The sequence below is a fragment of the Panthera onca genome, chromosome E2 (assembly GCF_046562875.1).
Source record: "Panthera onca isolate mPanOnc1 chromosome E2, mPanOnc1 haplotype 2, whole genome shotgun sequence".
NCBI lineage: Eukaryota > Metazoa > Chordata > Mammalia > Carnivora > Felidae > Panthera > Panthera onca.
The window spans coordinates 23,148,326-23,158,531 of record NC_138353.1 but is presented as its reverse complement, the minus strand read 5'-3'; positions in this window follow the sequence as shown (position 1 = coordinate 23,158,531).

Genomic DNA, 10,206 nt, shown 5'->3' with positions numbered 1-10,206 from the left:
TGTTTATTTGGTCACATTTCTTGGCACTTACAGCTTCTTAAAAGACAATTGCCAGGTGGGGCTTGTGCAGCTCACAATTCAAGCAGTTTGGCACTGCTACGTAACTCATATCCCTCTATGAATATTTATGCTTTTCATCTGGCCACTACAAGCTCTGAGTTTGTTGCTCCTGATTTAACTTGAACCATGCTAGAGAGAGGCAGGTGTTAACATGCTAACATCACTGATGCTTGTCACTTGCCTAGGCCTGTGCTGCACAGCTGGGCTCTGGACTCCTGCTCCAGTGCTCACTGCTTTACCCCTCCCAATTCGATCTCTTGCCCTTAGTCATAAGAGATGACCCCAGCCTGACTCCTTCTGTTGGGAATGAGGAAGATCCCTGCTAGTCCCATACAGGGAGCAGCAAACCCAACCAGAGTCTCTTCACACTCCAAAGACAGGAAAACCCTTCACCTTGCTCAAAAGAGAAATGTGGTCTGAAAAGAGAGGATTCATTTGGAAAAGTTAGCAGCTCATGCAATGGCTCTGACGGCGGTGGGTGCAGTGACCTAATGAGCACGCGACATATGATAGATCTTCCTCCCTGCAAGGATGAGGCACTCCAGACAGAGTCACTGCATCCTCAGACCCCCCCGCAGCCAAACTGCACCACCAAGGCAGTGTGCTTTGCTCATGCAGCCCCTAGGCACAGCCCATCCGTGCAGTCTGAGCACTAATTGGAGACTTCAGAACTGCAGACATGGCCAAGGGCTGCTTCTTGCTAAACGCCAAAATGTAAAGTTCAAGGAGGTGGACACCCACATTGGCAGGTTTTTTTTTAAACAAAATTAGCGAGCAGAATAAAACACTCATCAAGGAGGTCGTGCAGCAGAGTAGAGCAAGCTGTCAGGGACTTTCCTGTCGCTGTGAGCGATGGAGGAGATGGGATGGTCTGAGGTGGGAGGTTCTCAGATCCAGGGTTGAGGGTCGAAGGAAAGGCACAGACAGAGAGAAATGGCACTTTTCACATGGCCTGGAGCTTTGTAGACAACAGGGGAAAAGGAGGGGGAGGAAAAGAAATAATGAGGTCAGAAGAAGAGGCAAAAAGGAGACAGGAAAGGGACAGGATGTGGGAAGCATCCAAGGAGCCATGCACCTGCCCCGCCTGAGGTCCAAAAAGACATTCTTCCACCCTGTCAGCAGCAGACCTGCCAGTTTGGCACCCCGGGGGTTGGGGGACTCTGTGGGAGGCAGAGGGGGGTGTCAGGATCTCATTCAGATCTGGGGCAAGTCACTGATCTCTGCCTTCACTTCCTCTCTTTATCTGAAGGCTGACAGCAATAGCATATGCGTCCTGGAAGATTCAATGAGGTGGCAGTTGCCACATGCTTAGCATGGGACTGGCTCCTAGTTACATACACAGTAACTGCTAGCTTTTGATAACGTCTTGTGTCAGATGTGGCATAAAGCCTTGTGTCCCTGGAGGCCTCCACTCTTGCTGGGATGCAGCTCCCTCAGGCATCAGGTATTCCCAGTGCTGGTGCACAGTGCTCGTGAGCAGCGGCCACACAAGCTCAGGCTGCTTTCCCACCTCTGTTGGCAAACCACACCCTTCCCCCAACACATAAGTTAGAAGAGCTGGGGTGGAAAGGGAGAGAGCCGCCACTCCTGGAGCACAAGCCAACCATGCCCTGGTCCCTGCATGACCTGTCATGCTGGCATGAGACCAGAGACATGTGAATCCTTACCCAAGCCAGCCTGGTTTGCACCTGCACTGGCTGCTAGTGGGATGATTAATGCTTCCTGCTTGGCAGCATAAATCCTTGATTTGATTTTTCCTTGAAACTGGAAGGGGCGCTTGGATAAACATCGAAGGCCCTGCTGCCTGGAAGTGCTCTGGGAGGAAGACTGGCTTCCTGTCCTAAATGGTGACACAGAGTCACAGGGTGTCCAGGCATGAAGGGACCTCACAGGGGGAAAGGCAGTGTGTCTCAGAGGCAACCACTGTGAATTCTGGAGCCTTAATGCCATGTAAGACCCAAGGACATTTTCATAACTCTGCAGAGTGAGTGATAACAAGAAATACCGGATTCATGTGTGAGCTTGACTTTCCCATCAGCAAGATGGTAGAGGCAGGGGTTTAAGTTGATTTAAAGAAAATTAAGAATTGTTACATTTATTGTGTTCTTGTGATTGAGAGCTATGGTTCATACCTGCTGCACATCCAACCTCTCTTCTCTCCCTCTGCAGCCCCTTCAGTCCAGTGTGGAAGAAGCCAAGGTCACCTCGCTGGTCTACACACATTCTCTCCCTCTCCTCCAGCTCATTCTCCACGTGACAGCCACAGTGGGAATTTAAAATGCACATGTGATCATGGGTCTCCCTTGATAGAACCACAGAGGTCCCCTGCTGCTCTCCTGGCATATAGACCCGCCACTGACGGCCCTGCCAGACCCTCTGCTACTCCCTACCTCCTCTGCTCATGCTCTGGAAGTCACCATCACCATCATCGTTGTCCTTGTCATCGCCATCATTGTCATCATCATCATTATTGTCATCATTGTCACCACCGTCATGATCCTTGTCACATCATCACCATCATGATCCTTGTCATTGTCATCCTCATTGTCATCGTCAACATCATCATCATTGTCATTGTCACCATCATCATCACCATCATCGTCACCGTCATCATTGTCATTGTCACCATTGTTAACATCATCATCGTCACCATCATCGTTGTTGCTGTCAGCAGCAACAGCAGCAACATGTACTGAGCTCTCACCATGTGCCAGACAAACTTCTACATATTTTATCAACTTGTTCAGTCCCCACCCCTATGAGTAGTTTCCATGTCCGTCCTCATTATGCTGATGAGGACAATGAAGCACAGAGAAGTTAGGTGACTTGCCAGGCATCACCCATCTAGGAGCCCCAAACCTGGTCCCACCTCATCTTTTCCACCTCAGTGAGTGGCACCACCAGACACTCAGCCCTCAAAGCCAGAAATGCAGGAAACCCATCCTTGATCCCTTTCTTTATGTCACTCCCCACCTATACTCCAACAATAAGGCCTTGTAGGTATTACCTTCAAAATGCCTCAGATCCACACCCACCTCCCATGCATTGCCCACAGCATTGGCCCAAGTACCAATCACCTCTCACTGGAATGACTCCAGAAGTTTCCTTGCTGACTTGTCGGCTCTGACGCACCTCCTGCATGCAGCTTGTCTCCCTCTTTCTTTGCTTTCTCCCTTCCTCCCTCCTTGTTGCCCACCTTCCTCCCTTCCTTCCTTCTTTCTCCAACCCCTACTTTTCCTTTGTTTCTGTCTTTTTTACAATGTATATTTTATTGCTAGGAGGTAGTTTGTCATTCATAGTTCCCAAGCGGAGGAGGCACATTACACCGCACAGAGCCATCCAGGGAAGCACCAGGGTCAGTAAGGAGACAGAGGCAGTAGGGGGATTCCGTGGCAAGGAACAGGTGAGGCAGGGTAAGCAGGTTAGGATTGGCAGGTTTGGATAACTATGGTGGCCTCTGGGGCACAGGGCTGTATCAGATGCCTGGCACCTGGCCCTGGGGTGATGAGGACAGGGGGACAGCAGCAGGAAAAGAGCCTGAGAGAGGAGGTGGCTGGGCACTGAAGGGGTTTGTATAGGAAAGGTGAACTCACAGGTGAGAAGTTTACTATCTCTAGGAATGGGCATTCCCTCCAGGTCAGCAAGGCCCCCAAATGTCAAAGTGTTAGGAATCTAGAAAATAAAAAAGGCATGCTTAATACTTCTTCCTCCCTTCCTTCACTCTTTACTTCTGAACATTTTTTAAAGGAAATGACATGGCCTGGGTAAAGCTAAAGCCCAAGTTGTCCCATTCTCTGAAGAACTGTTTTCATTCTCCATCACAATGTTTGCATCTCCTTAAATTTGTATAAATGGCATCGTAAATATGTGATGTGTGTGTGCATTTGTGTGTGTGTGTGTGTGTGTGTGTGTGTGTGTAGAACGTTCAAAATACACTTAAAGAGAGTGCCAAAAGATGAAAATAGACAGGAAATGAGTAAAACAAAGTTCAACTGAAAAATGTTCTCCAAAATTAAAGAAAGACTTGAGTCTACAAACTGGAAGGAAAAGGTAGCATGAGACAGAATAAATCCACACCTGGGCACCTTGTGGTGAAACTATATAGCACCATGAATAAGGAGAAAGATTTTAAAGGCTATCCAAGGGAAAAGAATAACCACAAAGTAGGGACACCTGGGTGGCTCAGTCGGTTGAGGATCCAACTCTTGATTCCTGGTCAGGTCATGATCTCATGGTCCCAGGGATTGAGCCCCGAGTTGGGTTCTGCGTTGACAGCACGAAGCCTGCTTGGGATTTTCTCTCGCCCTCTCTTTCTCTGCCCCTCATCCCTGCTCACAGACACACACACACACACACACACACACACACACACACACACAAAATAAATAAACATTAAAAAAAAGAATATCCACAAAATAGTGACTGCTGATTTGTCTTGAAATATTTGCCCTAAATAGTATGATAATATCTGCAGAGACCCAAAGGAAAATTAAAGTCAAGTTAGAATTCCCTGCCCATATAAACCTTTTAAATGTAAAAAGTTTACTACCGACCTACACTTGCTTAAAAAAACAAAAAAAAAAAAACCAAAAACACTACTAACAGATATGCTTCCACCCAAAGAAACATGAATCCAGAGGGAAGAAGGGGAAAGGGAGAATAACAGTGAACACAAAAATTGATAGAATATGTGTGATGGTTAACTGCAGGTGTCCACTTTACTGGATCCCAGGATGCCCAGATATTTGGTTAAACATTAATTCTAGATATATCTGCAAGAGTGTTTCTGGATGAGATTAGTGTTTGAATTGGTAGATTGAGTAAAGCAGATTGCCATCCGCAATGCAGGTGGGCCTCATCCAGGCAATCGAGGTCCAGAATAGAACAAAAATACAGAGAAATATAAAATGTGCCCTCCCTGAGTGATTATTTGAGGTAGGAGATCAGTGCCATCTTGTTCTTGGAATGAAAGTTACCCTACCAGCTCTCCTAAGTCTCCAGTTTGCAGATGGCAGATTATGGGACTTCTCAGCCTCCATAATTGTGTGAGCCAATTCCTTATAATATATATCTATATGTACTTTGAGATGTGGCTGTAGCAATAGATAGATATCCTATTGGTTCTGTTCCCTGGACAATGCTGACTAATACAATATGTGTAATTTATCACTTATTTTAAAATCTATTTTTCCTAAAAGAAGATAGAACAAAGACTAGGAAGAGGGGATGGGATTTCCCATGAAGAGTTAAAGCATGTTACAGTCTTAACATGTAAGAAAAGGAACACACAATTTTCTTCAGAAAATTTACATATATATTTTTTCATATATATGTATATAGGACACAAATTTAGGAACACACACACACACACACACACACACACTTTGTTGTTTTTACCAAAAAAATGGGATCATTATAAAGCTTCAACTTTTTTCCCATGACACATGTTGGTGTATCTCTGTTTCTACTGCATTCTCCCGATATGGATACTCTGGAGCTTACACAGCAGTTGCTTGTTGAAGAATAGGTGAGACCTTTCCAATTTTATAAGTCATGCTTTAAAGGCACCTAGGTGGCTCAGTCTGTTAAACACCTGATTCTTGATTTCAGCTAAGGTCACGATCTCATGGTTCCTGAGTTAGAGCATAGAGTAAGGCTCAGTGATGACAGTGCGGAGCCTGTTTGGGATTCTCTCTCTGCCCTTTCCCTGCCCTTTCAAAATAAATCAATAAACTTTAAAAAAAAAAGTCCTTGCGCATGTGTTTTCCACATTTTGAAGACACAGATTCATATTACATTCACAGTGAGATTTGCTTGTGGAGCAACACGTGGTAAGTGAGCATAACTGGTCATCAGCAACTGAACATCCTCAAAGATTTGGCATTTTCTGCTCTCAGGAAAATACACATCCCCTAGGGGAAATTGCATGCCTTATTGGCACTCCTAAATTTGGATTCTCCTGAATGCACAGGCTTTCCATGGCAATGGTCAGAAACTGCAGCCAGGCAGCTGCAAATGTTGTACAGAGAAATTCTGTTTAACTCATTCAGTTTAACCTTTTTAGAAACTGTTTACCCACACATAGAAATCCAGACTGCCATCTTCCCTTGGAAGACTGTGCTTCTCAGCAGCACCACAGCCCTGGAATTTTTTGTGAGCCACTGGCCACAGGGCAGAGCTGACATTGGCTGCTCCTAGAGAAAAACCTTGCTTGCTTGCTTACTAGCCAGGCCAGTAGGCATCTGAGTATGCCAATGCCTTGGGGTTTTTTGTATTCATAACTGTTTTTATTTGAGTATTTACAAGCCTAGTCTCTGGAAATAGCTACCATAAAACAGTGGATGAGGTCTTCCAGATCTCTTCTTTGGGAAGAAGCTCACCAACTGCATGGTCTTTGTAGGTGTTTCCCATTCCAGAATAGAATAGCTGATTGCTTCTCCCTGGCCCAGTTACTATGTTTTATGGTGATTGAGGGTCTCATATTTTCCCCACACTAGAAGAGACGCTTCACTTTTCCAAAAAACACAGGCTCCCTTTGTTCAATCTTTGGGGGTGGGATTAGTATTAATTACCATTAAATAATTATTTGAATAGATAATACATCATCTGATTGGAAAATAAAAAATTATAATCGGTGTTTCTTTTTCTCATTCTTTCTATCATCTACCCAAGTTCTATTCCCTCTGGCAATAAATGAACAGTTACTGGGGCTCCTGGGCTGCTCAGTTGGTTAAGCATCCAACTTCAGCTCAAGTCATGATCTTACAGTCCGTGATTTCTAGCCCTGCATTGGGCTCTGTGCCAACAGCTCAGAGTTAGAGCCTGTCTTGCATTCTGTGTCTCTCTCTCCCTCTTCCCCTCTCCCACTTGCACTCTGGCTCTCTCTCTCAAAAATAAAATAAAAACACTAAAAATTTTTTAAAAAATAAATTAACAGTTACTAGTTTTTTTGTGTGTATCCTCATAGGTATGTTTTTAATGCATACACATGCAATGGCAATATGTACTCTTTCCCCCATATTTAACTCAAGTGGTAGCATGTTTCACTAATTTTCACATTTACTTAAAACATACACATTGGAACATTTTCCATGTTCCATGGAGAAGACTCCCTCATCCTTTTTCATACTGTCAATGAACATTCCATTGCATGGCTGTTCATCATTTATTCAAACTGACCCCAACTGATGAACTTTGAGTTTGTTTCCAGTTGTTTGTTATTACAAACATTGCTGCAACAAATAACCTTGAATATACTAATCTAGACATCTCATCAACTATCAACTCTCCCATAGAATCTAAACAAGCACAAATTCCCCAACCTTGTACAATAAATAAACCTCATCTCTTCTATTGATCATCTGCTTCTCCCCATTCACAGAAATACCACTACAGAATATCTAGACACTTGAAGCCTAAAAATTGTGGAAACCTATTGTCTTTTATGCTCTCCAATGAGTCTCACAGATTAAAGAAAGAAAAATGATTTAATCCATATCTCTCCCCATGGCAGTATTATAAAATGTGGGTCTAAGAGAGCATGGCAAATTAGATGATTTTTTATGTTAGTTGTCCTTTGAATTATTAGCAGTATTAATATAGTACAATATGCACATAATTAGCAAGCCTTCCAAATTTATTATATATACTTATTCTTGTTCTTTTTAATTACCCAGCTCTCTAGTTGGAGGTAGCATGGTGACTCAAATGATGCCTAATGTGTCAGATGATGACAAAATGCACTAACCTGCCAGAATGGGGAGAATAAAAGTCTAGAAAAAGATTTTTTTTATCCTATTAAATGCATAAAAGTTTCTCAATGTATTATTCATATTATAACCATGGCACAAACAAAGCATGATTTATTGAGTATTTTAATACAGCCTGTTAATGCTATGCAATAAAGTGTATTTTAATATTTAATATGATCTGTGAAGTTTAAACTTTTTTCAAGAAATATCTTGTGGTTTTAAACTAAATTAAATACAGTAGGTGACAAATGAATCCCTCTAAGCATCCCTGGAGGCAGATTGGGCCTGTTTGGGACTGACCAGAATTCAGAAGCTTGTTTTGGTTTTGATGCTCAGACTCCTGTGAAGTAGAGGGTCACATGGCTGTTATTTTGAGACATGAGCTAATTATGGCAGTTAATCCACTCAAACAGACTAGTTTGGGTCATGTGCTCCTCCAGGTCTCCCCCTCTCCTCTGGAGGTGAGCACATGACCCAAACTAGGTCCTCCCACCTGAGAAGACCCAGTATCAGTCTGGCTAAGTTTGATATTGTTATAGTAACAAGCAGCTCCAAATTCTCAGTGAATTAAAGTAATAAAGTTTATTTCTTTCTTATATCACATATCCATCCCAGATCAAAAGTGAGGCTTTGCTAACTGTGGTCCCTCAGTTCAGGTTGATGCAGGTTGCGTTTAAATGCCTGCTCCCATGATGACAAAGACAATAAAAAGAAAACCTCTTCAGAGTCTTGTCTCAGTATAAATGCTCCAGGCTGGCACGTCATTCCCACCCTAAATTCATTGGCCAGAACAACACATATAGCTCTACCCAAGCACCAGAGGTCAAGAAGTATAATGCCATCACAGTCAGCCAAGGGAGTAGAAGAGGAGTATTGATCGATAACACTGATGACTTCCTCTCTGCATTCTCTATTGTGAGCAGCAGGATGAAAAGAACACTTCTCTTTGGAATCCATTTATCCCATAGAGATGTGGGCTCCAGAGCAGCCCCTGCTATTGAAACTCCCTGTTGCTGTCCTTCCAAACCCTCATATTTCTCCATGTCCTTCCAGTGGATCCCCTCATACATGAATAAGCCCAAGTCAACTTCTGTCTCTGACAACCAAAGAACCTCAATATATCTAGCTGTAAGTGTACTGTGACACAAGCCAGCCACTTGGTTAACATGTCTGGGTGTGGCCCCCCAAGGCTGGTGCCATGCCACAGTCCTGTGACAACAGTAGCCAAGGCACTAAACTGAGGAGGACAATACTGGGGACAGCGGGATTTGCATGCAGGACAGGCTTTAGAATCCATCCAAATCACCATGATCTGCCTCCCACAATTGCTGAGGAAATATCTTGTAGATACAGGAAGTTCTTTGCACAGATTTGCTATGGAGATTGAAGAAAATTCGAGTCAAAAGGGACCTCAGACATGATCTTGCCTGGTGAGTAAAGAAGAAAGACACTTGCCCAAGGTCACATGATTATTTAGTAGCAGAATCCTTAACTCACAACCTCGATGGGTATACCTAAGAGGAAAGCAGGAAACCAATGAAGTCGCACATCTGAGCTTACTTGGGCTATCTAGTACCCAGGCAGGAGACCACCATGTCTCTTTTGCCCCACTGTGGCTTGAGCTGGTTCTCCTTTGTTTCTTGCTTTCCCTAGAGAAGACACTATGTGCAGCCAAGAAGCTCGGCACATCTCCCAGGGACTGGTTTCTTTCTGTCAGAATGTATGAGAATAGTTAAGAAAATCACAAACTATTATTTGTCAGCTTTAGAAACAAGAGATTAAACACATGACGGTTAAAGTTCCCTTTAACTCAAATTTTACAAATTAGCCCCAAGGTGCAAAAAGAACCTTCTCCTCCAAGTTCTGAAGTTTGCATATAAAGCAAAAACATAACTCAAGTTGCAGGATGGAAAACTAATGCACATACACATATGCACAAATTTCTACACACGTGTTATCCTGAATGTAAACTAACAATGAAAAATACAGATTTTTCCCTGCCTCTTCTCAGACTGGAGCACCAAGAACCTTCAATAAAAATTATTATCATATTAAAACTCATGACTGCTTTTAATAACATAAACCCCTTCCTCAGGAGGGCATGGCCCATGGAGATCATAACATCTTTTGGGTTTCTTCACAAACTGACACAATTTTGGGGTGCCTGGGTGGCTTAGTCAGTTAAGTGTCTGACTTCGGCTCAGGTCATGATCTCATGGTCCATGAGTTCGAGCCCCGCATTGGGCTCTATGCTGCCAGCTGGGAGCCTGGAGCCTGCTTCAGATTCTGTGTCTCTCTCTCTCTCTTCTGTCCCTCCACCACTCATAGTCTGTCTCTCTCTTTCCTTCAAAAATAAATAAACATTAAAAAAACTGACACAATTTCATATCCTTTA